Source organism: Bos javanicus, chromosome 1 (assembly GCF_032452875.1).
Source record: "Bos javanicus breed banteng chromosome 1, ARS-OSU_banteng_1.0, whole genome shotgun sequence".
Classification (NCBI taxonomy): Eukaryota; Metazoa; Chordata; class Mammalia; order Artiodactyla; family Bovidae; genus Bos; species Bos javanicus.
The window spans coordinates 151,108,023-151,125,904 of NC_083868.1; the positions used below are offsets into that span (position 1 = coordinate 151,108,023).

Consider the following 17,882-nt stretch of genomic DNA (forward strand, 5'->3'; position numbering starts at 1 on the left):
CCCTTGTTTCAGCCACAATACTTCTACTAATACAACCTGAAATCACATTGGCTTTTTTGGCAGCTTAGCCCTGGCACCACTCTTAATGAGATTTATTAATATTTAGTGTAAACTAAAACCATTTTCTGGGCTTCCCTGGGGGCTCAGGGGTAAAGAATGTGCCTACCAAGCAAGAATATCAAGTTTGATCCCTGGATTGGGAAGTTTCCTTGGAGAAAGAAATGGCAACCCATTCCAGTATTCTTGTTTGGGAAATCCCATGGACAGAGGAGCCTGGTGAGCTACAGTCCACAGAGTTGTAAGGAGCTGGACACGACTTAGCGACTAAACAACAACTAAACTCCTTTTGTGCGTGTGCACCATTTGGCCTTCTTTCCCCCAGCCAGGAGCCGTTCTGTTGAGTTTGGGAACTAAATGCCACACTTTTACTTATTCCTGTTATCTTTCATCTTTTTAATTTGACCCATCGTTCCTTCCCTGTCATTCATGGCAACTTTCTGTCATTTGGAAGCCTGTTAGAAATGCCTTCTGCGGCTTGACCCAGATGATTATTTAAAAAGCATTTTCAGTTGTGGATGCACGTACTCATGCCAGCCTGCGGCTTGCATTTCTCTACCTTTTTCCAAAGGTAACACGTCCCCTGCTTTGCTAAAATGTCAGAAAAGGTTAGAGCCAGATGTTAGAGGCTGGGTGGCTCTAGTCCTTGGTTTGATGGATGAACTGTGGGCAGGGAGATGGAGAGGTGCTGGGGGGCCACGCATCTCCCCACTTGGGCAGAGTCGACCATCATCCCTCAGATACTCTAACCCGGGTATCCTTCGCTTATGCGCTCAGTAAACAGACTGTGTGCAGCTTGCACACAGCCCACTGGAAGCTTCCGACAGTGGACAACAGAAGCCCTGCCATGGCCACAGCAAGCTCATCAGCTAAGAATACACAGATATCGTGGACCCTGACCATTTCACGGGATGTTGTCCGGCCCTGGGCAGGAACGGAGCACTCACACATGCCGGAACATGGATGAGCCTGGACAATAATCGGGCAAAAGAGAGAAGCCGGTCACAAAAGGCCACACACTGTGCGATTCCTTGGATGTGAAATGTCCAGGCTTGCCAAACCCGCAGAGAGAGAGAAAGGAGTTGCCAGGGCCTGTGGGTGGAGGCGGAGACCCGGAGTGACAGCCAAGGGTCCAGGATTTCTTTCTGGTGGGGGTGGTCGTGAAAATGTTCTGAATTCATGCACAACTTCGTGAATATATTCAAAACTACTGAACTGGACACCTTCAAGTGGTCTAAATGGTGAGTTTTATAGCGTGGGCCTTATAGCTTGGGTTCCAGGTGGCAGTGCTCTGGTGAAGAATCTGCCTGCCCATGCAGGAGGTGCAAGAGACCTGGGTTCCATCCCTGGGTTGGCAAGATCCCCTGGAGGAGGACATGGCAACCCACTCCAGTATTCTTGCCTGGAGACTCCCAGGGACAGAGGAGCCTGGCCGGCTACAGGCACTGGGGTTTGCCAAGACTCAGACAGGACTGAGCACGCACCCACAATAATGGTTATATCTTAACTTTTTGAAAAGAAGCCACAGGGATCCTTTGCCCTTGTGGACCGTGAGGCAGAAAGGAGGTGCGGGGGCAGTGAGGGGGCGCTCTGGGTTGGGTAGAGCTCCCCAGGCCAAGGTTTCCTAGAGGAGAATTCCGGCGCAGGGCTCTGCAGCATCCGCAGGAGGGACAGCAGTTAGCCCCCCCAAGCCCTGATCCCCACCCCGATCCCTCCCCATCCCCCCATCCCCCCCACCCCGCTCCCCCGGACAGTGGCGGAGGAGGACCCAGTGGCCAGCGGGTCTGATGGATCCTTTTCCGGGGCGGGAGGCGAGTGTTGACCAAGGTCTGCAGAAATCGGAACGAAGAGAAGCAGCGCTGTGTGTGTGCGCCAGGCGGGGCGGGGCCGGGGCCGGGGCAGGGGGAGGCAGTGTTTAAATAAAAAAAAGAAAACTCCCTGTCTGTTGGAAGCTAATTCCTTTCACGTTGGCCTGAGTGATCGGCGTGGGCGGCGCAGCGTTGGCAGCCCGCCCCGCGCGGGGGCGGCCGCGTTGGTTCCCGGAACAAAAGTTCAAGGCCAAGGCCACGACGCAGATCACCTAGGGCGGCGCCGCCCCTCCCTGCCCGCCCCACACCCGGGTCTGGGAGGGTGCACGCCGCTGCGCACACACGCACACACACCAGTCACGCACACACACCAGTCACACACACAGGTGCGCACGCAGATCATCACGCATACAGTACATAAAAGCACACCTCCTCCCCCTCTCGCCCCGCCCCTCGCCCGAAGCCGAGAGCAGCTACTTGACTTTCAGAGCCTGTTAGGATTCGGCTTTCTCCAAAAAAAAGAAAAGAAGGGAAAACACTAAGGCCCCTCTCTCCCAGGAAGACCAGCCTCCAACGTCTTGTGCTCTCAGCACAGCCAGAAGCAGTGTTTGTGCAGCTCGGTGTCCTCACGGAGCTTCACCCCGGTAACTAATCACCCCCCACCCCCGCCCCCGCCCCCGCCCCGGCGGTGAGCTCAGCAGAGTCCCCGGCAGCCCTGGCTCCGGAGCACCAGCCCGGACCGGAGGTCAGACAGGTCAGAAGGCAGGGCCCAGCTCTCCAGGGGCTGGAGACTTACGAAGCGGGAGCAGGGCTGGCTGGGGACACCAGGTCAGCTCTCGGGACGCCGCGCCCTCACGGGGCACCGTCTGCTGGCCTCCAGCCTGGGGCGCCCAGGGAGCCAAGGGCAGGGGCCACGGGCCAGTGGGGCGGACCGGCCAGACTGCCTGGTGTGGCTCTCACAGGGCAGCAGCTGCCTGGCCTGGCAAAGGAAGGCCTGGCCGGGTGCCTCCACATCTGATTCATGATGTGGGTATCAACACACCTGACTCCCCGGCGGGCGAGGACCCATCCGGATGAAACTTTTGTGTCTGAGGACCAGCTCACACTCTGCAAGAACTCACTAGGGGTTGTCACCATGCTGGTGGGGTGGAAAAGAGAATTTTTCTTATGCGAAAGAGCTTCAGAGATATGTATCCCGGTTTGTGTGTGTTTTCTGGAAAGCTGAACCTGAGGAGCCTCTCCTACCGCTGTTTAGAAGCAGGCATCCTTTCTCTCTCAAAACGGGTGATGGGCAGCAGGACTCGACTCCCAAAGGCCTGGTCCTTAGGGCTGGAAAAGCGTGTTGAGATGGCTGCCTCAGTGAACCTCACCTGAATGAGGCGGCTTTCTGTGACCCCACCACCCCCTCCCAATCTGCTGGTGGAAAAGGAAGTTTAAAAGAGGAACTGTCCAACTCAAAGGCCGGCTTCTGTATCATCGCTTGGGCTAGCTGCTTGTCCTAGGGCTCATGATTGTTTTGGCACGTTACATGAAGCACAGAAAAATACACTCATCTCTTTTTTTTTTAAAAAAAAGGCATTAGATCAAGAATTCTAATGACTAAAGGAGGGACAGTGACAGAAGCAGCTATTCACAGCCTTATAGATCAGCTTCAGAAGAGAAAAATGAGAATTATTCTGACCCGGATTTCATTCTGAGCCTTTCATTGAAAATCGTACCCATTTTCCTTAAACTAGGATTATTAACTATTTTCTAAATGCTGCTGTGGACATTTTTAGGACTAGGCAGGGAACTCAGGGTATCCTTTCAAAGATACAGTTAAACCAAATCCATTGTATTTAGGTCAAAGTGATTTGAAATGCTAGGTTGAATGGACCTAGATGGACTCTTGATGAGTGCAGTGTGTACACATTTCCTTCAAAAGTAGGTTGATTTACATGTGACAATATGTGTTGGGTATATTTTTTGGCAGCTGGTTATAGTATCAAGCGTTCAAATTCTATTTCTGCCATTTATTAGCTAATTAACTCCCTTTAGATTTAGGGTCTCCATCTTCACATGAACAATGGTAAAAATAGTTCCCTGATAGGTTGTTGTAAAGATTCAATAAGAGACTGTCTGCAAAATCCTTGCAGTAGGCACTTCTTATAGTAGGCACTTCTCTATGCCTTGGATTATTTTTCCATTTTAAGTTCCATGCACCTTTGAAAACTCAAAAGATGACAAATCAATTCTCAAGTTTATATGGAGGCAAAAGACCCAGAATAGGCAATACAATATTGAAGGAGAAGAACAAACTTGGAAGATGGATGCTACTTGACTTCAAGACTTACTGTAAACCTGCAATAAGCAAGTGGAGAAGGAAATGGCAACTCACTCCAGTATTCTTTGCCTGGAAAATCCCATGGACAGAAGAGCATGGCAGGCTACAGTCCATGGGGTCGCAAGAGTCGGGCATGGCTGAGCGACTAAACTACCACCACCATAGTAATCAAGACAGTGTCAAAGAATTGATGCTTTTGAGCCGTGGTGCTGGAAAAGACTCTTGAGAGTCTCTTGGACAGCAAGGAGATCAAACCAGTCAGTCTTAAAGGAAACCAATCCTGAATACTCATTGGAAGCACTGATGCTGAAGCTGAAGCTCCAATACTTTGGCCACCTGATGTGAAGAGCGAACTCACTGGGAAAAAAATTGTTGATGCTGGGAACGACTGAAGGCAGAACGAGAAGACTGTAACAGAGGATGAGATGGTTGGATGGCATCACCAACTCAATGGACATGAACTTGGGCAAAGTCTGGGAGATGATGAAGGACAGGGAGGCCTGATATGGTGCCGTCCATGGGGTCCCAAAGAGTCAGACACGACTTGGCAACTGAACAACAGCAACGACAACAAATCAAGATGGTGTGGCATCAGAAAAAAAAAAAAAAAACCTGGCAAATAGATCAATGGAATCAATACAGAGCCCAGAAACAGATCCATGTAACATAGTCAACCAATCGTTGACAAAGGAAGCAAAGGCAATGCAATGAGACAAAGATGATCTTTTCAACAACTGGTGCTGGAACAACTGGATGGCCATGTGCAAATGAATCTAGACAGAGACCTTATACCTTCACAAAAATGACCTCAAAATAGATCTTAGGCCTAAATGTAAGACGCAAAACTCTAAAACTCCTAGGGAAAAAAAAAAACAACAACAGAAAATCTAGATGACCTTGGGTATGGCAATGATGTTTTAGATACAGCACCAAAGGCATGGTTCCTGAAAGGAATCATGGATAAATTGGATTTTAGTAAACTGAAACTTCTGTTCTGTGAAAGGCAATCTCAAAAGAAAGAGAAGACAAATCACAGGCTGGGAGAAGCTATTCGAAAAAGATACCTCTGATAAAGAGCTGTCATCCAAAATAGACAAAGAGCTCCTAGCCTCAACAATAAGGAAATAAGCAACCCAACTGAAAAATGGGCCAAAGAGCTTAACAGACTCCTCACCAGAAAAGATATACCGATGGTGAGTAAGCATGGGAGGAAATGTTCCACGTCATGCGCTACCAGGAAAATGTACATCAACAGCAGTGAGATTCCGTATGATTTGGTTATTTTAGTTACTGGAGCTAATCAAAAGCATACCTATTAGGTTGCTGAACTGTGTATTTGTGTTTTCTTGTGCTTTTGGTTAGAAATAAGCATTGATTAAAGGAAAAAAGGGGAAAGGAGGGAGGGAAAAGAAAGATCGAAGGAAGGAATGAAAGATGAAATATGCTAGCCAAGCAAACAGGACTCCTTAAAACAGAGCCATTCCATCTCCTCCTAGCCTGATTATCCACATGTAAATCTGAAAGACTTTGCTGACAGAGGTACATTTAGTCAAAGCTATGGTTTTTCCAGTAGTCATGTATGGATGTGAGAGTTGGACACAACTCTGAGCTGAGCTGAGCGCTGAAGAATTGATGCTTTTGAACTGTGGTGCTGGAGAAGACTCTTGAAAGTCACTTGAACTGCAAGGAGATTCAACCAGTCCATCCTAAAGGAGATCAGTCCTGAATATTCATTGGGAGGACTGATGCTAAAGCTGAAACTCCAATCCTTTGGCCACCTGATGCGAAGAACTGACTCATTGGAAAAGACCCTGATGCTGGGAAAGATTGAAGGCGGGAGGAGAAGGGTATGACAAAGGATGAGATGGTTGGATAGCATCACCGACTTGATGGACATGAGTTTGAGTAAACTCCGGGAGTTGGTGATGGACAAAGAAGCCTGGTGTGCTGCAGTCCATGGGGTCGCAAAGAGTCGGACATGACTGAGCGACTGAACGGAACTGAAATTCAGTTAATTTCAGAACAGAAATTAGAAAGAAGTAAAAGGTCTTCCCGGCCTTCCTCTTCGTCACGGGGAGCCCCTCCCCCAGCGCAGGCCGCGGCCTGTCACACCCGCTTATGGAGCCCTTCTTTATCTTGTAACAGTACGCTGAGTAAACGCTCCTGGAATTAGAACTATGTAAAAGCATCTGAAACTTTGAAAGAGAAAAAGCACACCAAAAAGGAAATACACAGTCAGAACGAGTTCAGTAAACGTTTGTGAGATGAAGGCATTCTAGCCCCTAACGGTAGCCTACTGTATCCCACTTGCCCGTGGGGACAGTAGGGCTGGCTGTAGGACGGTTGCCCCGTTTCAGCTTCCTGTGTTAGTGTCGGGTGTCCTTGCCCAGACAGGAACTGCTGTTTCATGTCACCTGTTTGCGAGGATTTAGAGTGCATTTTTCAGACCACTTGCATCACAGCCATCTGCTAAAACAGTAATATTCTAGGCCTTTCCAAACGCCCTGAGCTGGGAGATTCTAAAGAGAGGTAGTGCCGTGCAGCGCAGTTAACTTCTTTGGGAGGGAGGGGAGAGGTCTGGCTTCCAGAGAGGGGGTAAGTGAGAGCTGAAGTGGGTCCAAAGTCAGCATGATACCCTGGAGTGGGGGAGTGGTGGGGGTGTGGAGAGAGACTGGAAGGGGTCTGGGAAGTGGGGGTGGGATTGGGGGCTGGCAGGGGTGGTGAAGAAGGTCAGGACCGGACAATCCTTATCCTGCCAAGTGAGGGCCTAAGAAGCACTTGTGGGGGCGACGAATTCATTACTTTAACTTGCAAAGTCAACCAGCTGAAAAAGCCAAATTGTTTCATAATTATATTGGTGGGAGAGCCGAAAGAGAGAAGGACATTTTCATTTCCCATGACAGCAAGTCTATAGGTATTGCCACAAATGGGTCTTTTTTTTAAAGTGGTGCACATACTTTACTTAGCAACTTGGCAGTGATTCTCAAAGGACTAGGAAGAGAAGTAGTCTAAAATTTCATTTGAAATGGTTATTTCTGTAGAGCTCAAGTGCAGAGAACTCTAGTTTTCTACTGGTTGATTTCCGCCCCACCCCCACCCCCGCCCAGCCATGTCTGAGTTACAAAAAAAAGGTATGATTTATGTCTGAAGAGTTCTTTGCCCCCCACCCCCACCATCCTGGCTGTGTCAGACTTTCTGGTGGGGGAACCCATGACAGTATATTTCAAAAAGCCCCCATGGGAGCCCCTTGTCCGTGACTGGGAGCTTTGGGACAGAAATGAACAGATCAATAAATAATGAAAGAAAACTCTAACACCTTTTTAAAAAAAAATTCAAATATCCCATTTATTGTGTTTTTTTTATTATTAAAGCTATGCTTATAGAATAAAATATAAGTCTGAAAACAATGCTGGAACTTCATTACAAATGTAGATAACTCATATAAATTCAACCACGTGATAACACCTTTATGAGAAAGTCAATTCAAACCTGGCTATTCCAGGATTACAGTCATGATATCACTTCTCTACGATACTCCTCTTCCTCCTGAATCCCTTCTATGTTTTCTAACCCATTCTAATTTTTGAAATCACATATTTAAATATTAAAAGATTCATTGTATAAAAACCATCTCCCAAAATGTCCTTGGCTGGCACCATCCCCGGGTGTTCCTTGAAGTGACTGGATGACCATTTCATGTAGGCCCCTCAGCCATCCCCACCAAGGACAGATCTCAACCTACAGAACCTTCCAGCAAACCTCCAGCCTCTCAAGACTTAAGTGAAGGTCTCCAGCAGAAAAGGCCGAGACCAAAAAAACCAAAACCAATCTTATTTGCAACCAAGCTCAAGGAGCCTTTGTCAGAGCCAATCAAAGCTCTAAGGGGCAGCCAGTTCATTGCGTTGAATCATCAACCGCCCTTATCAGATCTTGGTTTGTAAGTCCCCCCCGCCCCACCGCCGAAGTAAAGAGGTGCAGAAAGAATCCTTTTGTGCTTTGGAGATTGACTTCAAACCAGGCCTTGAAGTCATCTGCAGAGATGCTTTAGTAGTAGTAGTGTTAGTCACTCAGTCATGTCAGATTCTTTGTGACCCCATGGACGGTAGCCTGCCAGGCTCTTCTGTCCGTGGAATTCTCCAGGCAAGAATACTGGAGTGGGCTGTCCTTCCCTTTTCCAGGGGATCTTCCCAACCCAGGGATGGAACCCGTGTCTCTTACCTCTTCTGCATTGGCAGACAGGTTCTTCCCCACTAGTAACACGGGTGGAAATTATAAGCAAGAATCAAAATGCGCTCCATTGATTTCACACAGTTGGGCAGGACCCCCGGGGTTCAGAATTACCACTGGGATCTAACCGTGGCTGAAGCACCGTGGCGGACCGCGCGTGGAGAGGGAGGAGGGACAGTGCACACTTTGGGGTCTGCTCTGACCTCCCCCCGCCACCCGGAGGTGCTCCTACATCCCAATACCTGGGCTGAGGCTGGAGGAGACATGCCAGATTTACCTGCTAGAAACAAATGCTCACCTTGTGGTCCAAGATTCTGGCATAAAGGGGATTCTTTGGGTTGTCTGGTTTGGCCTTCCTTGGCCAGTTCTTTACTTAGACTTTGGAGACTCTGGGTCTTTAGGTGGCATTTGATCCCATCGAGGTGGCCAGTATTCAGATCTACGGTTCCAATTTCCATATCCTCTCCTCGGGAGAGCACATAGGAAGACCTACGTGGATGATGGTAAAAATAATAGTAGACGGTATTGTTATCAGTGAAACCTGCAGTGAGTTGGGTTGTTTTGCTGGCACCCTGGAGCCAGCCGTGGTGCAGTGCCTGATTCAAAAACCAAACAACCCAGCAGGCAAAGAATAAAACAGAGAGCAAGTCCAGTTCCTGGAAAGGCCAAAGGAAAGAGTCTTTCACCATACACAGTGACGCTCCTTCCCGCCTTTCTCCTCCATTCTTCTCTGTGTCCGCATTTCAATTCTTTCAGACTCCCTCTCCTGCCCGAACTCTGCCCCTCCGTCCTACCACATCCTCCCTGCTTCCCCTTCTTTTTTCTGAGCAGCTGTAGTTCTCAAACCTTTCCACTGAAAATCCTACCATCGGCTCCCTCTCCCTCTCTTTTATTTTCCTTACATGTGCTAAGTCATTTCCGTCACATCCAGCTCTTTGCGGCCCCATGGACTGTAGCCCGCCAGGCTCCTCTGCCCATGGAATTTTCCAGGCAAGAACACTGGAGTGGGGAGCCATTTCCTTCTCCGGGGGGATCTTCCTGAACCAGAGATTGAACATCTGTTACGTCTCCTGCATTGGCAGCCAGGCTCTTTACCACTAGCGCCACCTGGGAAGCCCATTTTCCCCTATACCCAAAATATCAAGACTAACTGGCATTCCAAAAAGGGGGGGTTGGGGATGGGGTGGGAAAGAGAGTGTAGAATTGCTGGTGCCTTTACGTATGTGTTCCCTGAAGCACTACTGATACTCTGTTGATTACCTATTATGTGTTGAACACTGTATTAAATTACTGAATTTAACAGATATCTAAACTGCGGCTTTGTTAAGTGCTAGCTGAGGACACTGTTCCAGGGAGGTATTCCTTCATAATAGGCTTTGATGATTAAATACATTTGGAAAATGTGTTATCTCTTTTCTGTCTCCTGGAGATTTCCAGTGCACATTAAATTTCTGATAATTCCTACAGTAAATATGCATATTTGTCATTGGCTAACCCAGGATTTCCCTCATCGATTTGATCACTAAACTTACCTGCTCATGGAAAACAAGAAGCTAGCGTCAGAGCACCCTTGGCCCATACAGATCAAGACGTGGCAGCCACCGAGCTGCACAGGTGTTCTGTGTTTGCAGGGTCTGGAGATGGACATCCATCCTGGTTGACTAGGGTGTTTGTGTTGATGTAGACGTGGGCTTGTCTGTTCTTAACAGAGAGGTTTTGTCCCCCAGGCATAGGGGATGGATACGGATGAGCCAGTAAGACAGTGCAGTGATGGCTTAAACTCAAGACAAAAGTCCAAGATGGCACCCAGCGGTCCTGGTGGGAAGGAAAAGGGGTGGATACCTTGGAGACCAGGAGGTCAGACCCTGGCCCAGCAGCTAACACTGGTTCTCACAGTGGCACACATGATGTCATCCTGCAGCAAACACACTGAAGCCCTAAATTTAAGCTTGCTCTAGACTTTGGCTGAGGACTAAAAACAAATAAACAACAAAAAAAACCCGTTAAACCAACTTGGTCCTACTGAATGGCACTTATTTTAAAAAATGGTGATGCCGTTCCAAAATCCTTACATCCTTTTGTGTTCTTTCTCACACACCCCTTCTCCACCAACCCCCGCGTTTGTCCCTCAGCAACATTTTTCCTAAATCAATTAGAGACTTAGCGTGAGCCCCCAGCCTGAACCACCCAAGGAATGGTGTGGCCCTAGCCAGGGCCAGCCTCTGATTTCTGGCATTGAGGCTGCCATTTTGAAGCGCTACTTTGAGATCTGTGGCTCCAGGCATTATGCTGTTTTGCTGTTTGCTTTTAAAACTTCTTTAAAGCAAAGCTCAAAGAGGAGAAAACTACCGTCTGAAACATTCCTTTTAGAATCCAGGGAATGACTCACAGAGGCTGTTTTGGCATCTAAGCTCCCTGTTGAGTTAATATGATTAGACTCATAAATTCTATTTTTGAAGTGTAGACTCTGTACCCTGAATATTCTCCCAGAACAAAAAAAGAAAGGAGGGGGTAATGACACCCCTGTTTACCAACTTGGTATTACGTGCTGTTTGTCTGCTTGCTTTTGTCTTTCATGGTCTACTATTGCAACTGGATTAAAGAGACTGGGCAGATTATTCAGTTAAGTTGCATAATGCTCTTTAGAATAAATCATGTCCCTGTACAAACTAATAATGTGAAAAGTTCTGTTTTCACCAGATGTCCATTGACAGATGAATGGATAAGCAAAATGTAGTTCATCCACTCAATGGAATGTTACACAGCCTTAAAAAGAAGTGAGATTCTGACCCAGGTCACAACATGGATGAACCTTGAGGACATAATGTAAGTGAAACACACCAATCACAAAAAGAGAAATATTATATAACCCCGCTGATATGGCGTCCCTACGGTAGTCAGATTCACTGAGAAAGACGGCAGAATGGTGGTTGCCGGGGGCTGAGGGGGGAGAAGTGAACAGTTACGTGTTTAATGGATAAGAAGTTTGACTTGGGAAAGATGAACAAGTTCTGGAGATGAATGTCATCATGGTATTTCGTTGCTGTTCAGATGCTAAGTCGTGTCCAGCTCTTTGCAACCCCATGGGCCGCAGCACACCAGGCCTCCCGGTCCATCACCAACTCCCGGAGTTTACTCAAACTCATGTCCATTGAGTCGGTGATGCCATCCAACCATCTCATCCTCAGTCATCCCCTTCTCCTCCCGCCCTCAATCTTTCCCAGCATCAGAATCTCTTCCAGTGAGTCAGTTCTTCGCATCAGGTGGCCAAAGGGTGAATGCTGTTAATGCTATTGAACAGAATATTTTAAAATGGTTAAAGCGGTCAATTTTTGTTATGTGTCTTTTACACGCCCCGCTCCTCCGCAACGAACACAGAAATTTCTCTTTTCTCTGGAGCCGACATTGAGCAATACCTGTGTCCCAACTTCGCCCTGCTTATTTCTGATCTTCCTGACTCTGCTATTCCAGAAATAGCCGAATTCCTGGTTCTCCAGAGCTAAGACATGATAAACCTAAGTCCCCCCTCATCTGGAACGGGTACCACTCTGGCTGAGGGAGGTGGTATTCTCACACTCTTTGCCGGATGGTCTTTGGCAGAAGGAAGGTGAAGCCAGCCTTCCTGGGGAAAAATGTCTCAACCGATGAAATCTCATGGCTCCTGAGACATGTTCTAAGTCACTGCAGTCATTACAATCAGTTAACAGATCCTTTGTTCTTGTGTCATAAATGGGCCGCCACGGAGTGTTCAAAGACATGCAACCCTCCAACTTGGCCATAAAATTCACCCTAATCTCCAGACCACTCGCTCTGTGTTTTATTTCCAACTGTGTGGCCAGCCAAAGTGTTGAAGCCCTTTGTGTGTGAGATAATTTTTGATAAGTCCCATAAAGCGTTGAGGCTCATAATAACAGACTTCTTGATTGCCCATTAAGGGCGACTAACTGGGCTAGCCACAAACCTCAGAAGAAGTATTCTGTTGTTTGAGGTTAAAAAAAAGAAAAAGATCTTTATTCTTCCCACTCTAATAAAGGTCTTTGAGAACTTCGTTTTTGAAAGTGTCTCTGGCATGACCACAGAGGTCATAACACCCACATTGTATGTATTTTCTTGCTTTCTCTTTAAAGCATGTCACACATTTCAGAATGACATATTAAGAGATATCTACATAATGTGACCAGTCATAACATTCCAGAATAATCCCTGTTACGTATGTTTTCCTCTGTTTTGGCTGGATTTGCTCTGAACGTCTTATTTGTTGGATCGCCTTCCTGTCTTTAACAGGCATTTGGGTTAAATAAGGATTGGGTGGACCACATACTCAGTCCTCAGATAAACTTTCCAAGTAAAAAGCCTGCCAGATGGTTTTCACATGCAGATCATTCCCAATTTCTTAATTGGGGGTAATTTGGAGTGATTCAAATGTACTGTTGGTTGGCTGTAACCTCTCTCCTTCACGCCTCTAGGCAGAGTTGTTGATGTACCCTAGGGGCACAGGGGATGGGAAAGACGGATAAGAACTCAATTACCACTGGTTTCCAGGACAGTTAGGAAGGTCTCTTTCTGGCCAGGGCTGGGGGAGCAGCCATATAATACAGTGCAAATGCAGTGCCTAGGGCCAGGGACTTGGCTGGGCCTGGTTGTCGCCACTTGAGATGTCAGGCTGGGCGCCGTATTGCACCGGCCATGACAACTAGCTCAGAGTAGAGTAGGAAAATGACTTAGGCGTGGTTATCTCCCACTCCGCTCTGCTGGCCTTTGCCCACATTTCTTTGCTGCCCTCCTTTAAAGCCTGGGCAGCAAGAAGTACGTGCTTTCTTCTGGAAGTCCTAGGATAAGCCACGGGAGAGCCCTTCCCAATGGTGTCCACACTTTGTGGTCCTGGAAGGCAGGCGTGGTTGGAGCCCTGCACAGACATAAACAAGCCCGCTATGGACCCCAGGCAAAGACCCCCCTGGTGTGCTGAATGAGGGGGTGGAAATGGGGAGCAGAGGGGTGCCCCTTGCTCTGGAATGAAGGGCAGCTGGAAGAAGCTCGTCCCAGACTTTCCGGAAACTCCGTAGACTGTGAAGAACCAGAAGGGAGCAGGCAGGCAGGGGCTGCCTCTGGTGAAGCTTTGAGCTGGAGCCTCCATTTCTCCGTCTGAAAATAAGGGCAGCGCTGTGAAGAAAAGAAAGTGAAGTGATGTGCTGAAGAGCGCTGGGAGTGGGGCTTTGTTTTTGTTAACTTTTTAGCATAGTTGAGTAGCAATGTTGCATTAGTTCCAGGTGTACAGCAAGATGACTCAGTTATACATGAATCAATTCTTTTTCAAATCCTTTTCCTATTTAGGTCATCACAGAGTATTAGCAGAGTTCCCTATGTTATTCAGTAGGTCCTTGCTGGTTATTGCTTTTAAATATAGCAGTGTGCACATGTCAATCCCAAACTTCCGAACTATCTCCCACCACCCCACCCTTCCCTCTTGGCAACCATATGTTTGTGGCAGTGGTTTTAGATGGATGGTCAAGCTACAGCCAAGCTTAGATCTCAGGGATGCCAAGGGAAGCAAAGACACAGGAGGAAAAGCTCTGTGTGGGGTGAAGCGTCAGGTGCAAAGGTCCTGAGCAGGAAGGGTCTGAATTGTTTACATGGGTGTGTGCTCAGTCCTGTCTGGCTCTTTGGTGACCCCAGGGAGGAGCCCACCAGGCTCCTCTGTCCATGGGATTTCCCAGGCAAGAATACCAGAGTGGGTGGCCACTTCCCTCTCGCAGGGATCTTCTCAACCCAGGGATCAAATCCACATCTCCTGTGCTGGCAGGCAGACTCTTCACCCCTGGACGACCTGGGAGACTGAGGTGTTTGAGGAGCAGCCCAGTACGTGGCCAGAGTGAAGTGAGAGTGCGACCTGTCGGGGCTGAGTTTACAGAAGTGGGGAAGGGCCCTCACTCAGAGCATCAGTGAGGAGGGGGACGGCTTCTCGTCCTCTGAGGGCACTGTTCCCACCTGCAGCCCTGAACCACACAGGGGGACAGTGGAGGACCCGTCTGATTCCACAGCTAAGGACGCTGGCCTCCTGTGCCCCTTACCACAGCTTCTGGGGCTCTTACCTTCTCTGCTAGTACCTCCATCCACCTGGAACAGTCCAAACCTTTATCCTCACACAGCTTATCATAGCCTCAACAAAAGGGCAAAGCCAGGACACAGGCCATTCTTTCCACCCGTTCTGTTTTCCTTCTCTGTTGGGGGTGATTTATCCCCTAGGAGACACTGGGGACATTTGGAGACATTCTTGGTTGGCACCAAAGGTGGTGGAGGGCGGGGTGGGGGGGAGGTTGCTGCTGGCATCTGAAGAGTAGGGGGAGGGATGCTCTTTAGCATCCTACTGTGGGCAGGGTGTTCCCCTGAGAATAGAGAATAATCCCATTCAAAATGCTGATGGATGGAGAAAAAGACCTGCCAGGGAGTCTGCGAAGGAGGATTTTCTTCCAGAAAAAAAAAATGACCCATAAGCTGGCTCAGCTCCTTCCCAAATTAAACACCTCCCTCCTTTGTCACACATCGGAAATTTTAAATGAGTTTCTATTTCAGTCCGTGGGGTGGGTTTTCTGTCTGTTAAGCAGGCTTTCTGGCAGAGGCCGGATGTGCCATGGACAACTAAGTGTGGTTCACAGCGCATCATGAGGGGAAGTCCCAGGATGGGCCAGAGCCAGAAGCACAGGCCAATAGACCACCCCAGGATCCAGGGCTGCTTGGAGCTCCCAGAAACTGGACCACGCCCAGCTGGGTCCTCCTCCAGCGAAGCGCCTGGATGCACGGCTTAAAGTTGTAGGCATTTGCTGATACCATGGGCTTTCACTTTGAGATTTTTTTCCCCCTTTAACTCCATGGACTGTAACCTGCCAGGCTCCTCTGTCCATGGGGATTCTCCAGGCAAGAATACTGGAGTGGTTGCCATTCCTTCCTCCAGGACATCTTCCCAACCCAGGGATCAAACCTGGGTCTCCTGCACTCCTGGCAGATTCAAGGTGAGCTACCAGGGAAGCCCAGTCTTAGAGCTGGGAAGGGTTCGAAAATCCTCCCATGTCACCAGAGCCACCTTCTCCTTTATGGACGCACTCTGAGAAGCAGTCTGGTCTCTGATGATTGTCAGGGATGGGGCCTTGTTATTTCACAGAGAAATTATTTAGAAAGAGGTATTATTTTCCTTTTGCTGCTGTGACAAATTAGTGAAAACTTGGAAGTTAAAACGACAGCAATGCGGGCTTTCTTAGCTCTTTCTTGCTGTTACTGTTCAGTCACTCAGTCGTGTCCGACTCTTTGCAACCCCTGGACTGCAGCACGCCAGGCCTCCCTGTCCATCACCAACTCCTGGAGCTTGCTCAAATTCATGTCCATTGAGTCAGTGATGCCATCCATCCGTCTCATCCTCTGCCATCCCCTTCTCCTTCCTTCAATCTTCCCCAGCATCAGGGTCTTTTCCAATGAGCCAGTTCTTCACATCAGGTGGCCAAAGTATTGGAGCTTCAGCTTCAGCATCAGTCAGTCCAATGAATATTCAGGATTGATTTTCTTTAGGATTTGCTGGTTTGATCTTTCAGTTCTGGAGGCTAGAGATCCAAACTGTTTCACGAGGTTGTGCTCTCCCTGGGGCTACAAGGAGAATCTGTTTCCTTGCCTTTTCCAGCATTTAGACCTGTGTCCCTTGGTTCCTTGGCTGGTGGTCCCTTCCTCCATCTTTGAAGCCAGCAGTGCAGCATCTTGCTTTCATCATCACGGTGCCTTCTCTTCTGTGTCAAAGCTCCCTCTGTCTTCTGTAACACTCGTGAAGGCATTTAGGAGTCATCTAGGTGATCCAGGATAATGTCCCATCTCAAGATCCTTAAACCCATCAACAAAGTCCCTTGTGCCATGTGAAAGTCACTCAGTCGTGTCCGACTCTTTGTGACCCCATGGACTATACAGTCCATGGAATTCTCCAGGCCAGAATACCAGAGTGGATAGACTTTCCCTTCTCCAGGGGATCTTCCTAACCCATGGATCGAACCCAGGTCTCCAGCATTGCAGCTGAGCCACAAGGGAAGCCTAAGAATACTGGAGTGGGTAGCATGTCCCTTCTCCAGCATATCTTCTTGAACCAGGAATCAAACCAAGGTCTCATGCATTGCAGGCGGATTCTTTACCAACTGAGCTATTAGGAAAGCCCCAATGTGCCATGTAAGGTAATCTATTCAGGGGTCCAAGCACATACTTCCAGGAAGGACATTATTCAGCCCATGACACGCCTTAAGGTAGAAGGCTGGTACCAGGCCACTGTACTGGTCGTCAGCCAGCCTGGAGGACAGGCTCCGTTAGTTGTGGTCAGGGTCATTAAATCAGGACACAAGCCAATTTGGCACCCTGTGCGTTGGGAGGCTACTCCATGGGGTGTGGTAGACTCTCTTGCAAGGACTGCCCAGAATATTTTCCTGGAGACATTTCCATCTTTGAAGATAGTTTGGGATTAAAGGAATGAAGGTCAAATGACAAGGGCCAAGCTAGTTAGGGTTGAGCCATGGTCACCCACTCCGTTAAAGGAGGCAAACCACAGTCGAGCAGAGGGAGACTTGAAAACTCCCGAAGGGGCACCATCCCCAAGACTAACAGCTCCTTCCTTCTGAGCTTGTGCAATACTTTGCTTATGGGAAGTGAGGTCACCCATTCCTCTGTCCCTTTTGCTAGAGCACAGCAGGGTGGATGCAATCTGCAAAGTGTTTGTGGAGGTTGGGCTGAGCTCATTTTCATCTTCCAACCCAGCAGGGATTTTTTCCCCCTTTAAAAAAAAAAAAAAAGCATGCTTTTAAAGAAATGGCCTCCAGAACAGTCTCAGTGAACTTAAATCCTAACAAACACATCATTAAACGTATATGACTTCCTTCCAGAACATTCCTTCCAGATGCAGAGGATAGTTAAGGCATTTATTTTCAGACCACCCTCATATTGTCCACCCCCCTCCCCCCACAAACCCCTCATTTGACGAAATGGCCTCCAGGCCAAAAAAAAAAAAGTCATAAAGATCTAAGTTGATGATTCTCTTTTTTCTTTTCTCAATTAAATGAGGCTAAATAGGCAATCCCAGGTGGCTCAGTGGTAAAAAAAAAAAAAAAAAATCCGCCTGTCAATGCTTGAGACATAAGGAGGTCCAGGTTCGAATCCTGGGTCAGGAAGATCCCCTGGAGGAGGGCATAGCAACCCACTCCAGTATTCTTGCCTGGAGAATCCCATGGCCAGAGAAGCCTGGCGGGCTAGAGTCCTTAGGTCGCAGAGTCGGACATGACTGAGCAACCGAGCAGGCACACAAACAGGCAATAGCTGGTTTCAGAAAACAATCGAAGACATTTTGTCATTTTCTCTATTTTGTAGGTACCGAGAAGTTGTCACCACTTCTTCCGGGTCTGTGAGTCCAGCTGATTGCTGAGTTTGAGCAAACTCCAGGAGATGCTGAAGGG

The 17,882-nt window shown here is 48.2% G+C and overlaps 2 long non-coding RNA genes across 2 annotated transcripts in view; one reads left to right on the forward strand and one right to left on the reverse strand.

Moving 5' to 3' along the window:
• Nucleotides 1-4,125, reverse strand: part of LOC133252204 (uncharacterized) — a 20,131-nt gene extending 16,006 nt beyond the window's left edge. Inside the window, exon 1 of the long non-coding RNA XR_009737837.1 lies at nucleotides 2,662-4,125. This is a non-coding gene — a long non-coding RNA (uncharacterized LOC133252204). The remainder of the gene's footprint in view (nucleotides 1-2,661) is intronic.
• On the forward strand, nucleotides 126-17,867 carry LOC133252225 (uncharacterized). Its single transcript, XR_009737853.1, has 3 exons — nucleotides 126-2,509; nucleotides 11,116-11,241; nucleotides 17,797-17,867. It is a non-coding gene; the product is annotated as an uncharacterized LOC133252225 (long non-coding RNA).
• The last annotated feature ends 15 nt before the right edge of the window (nucleotides 17,868-17,882 follow it).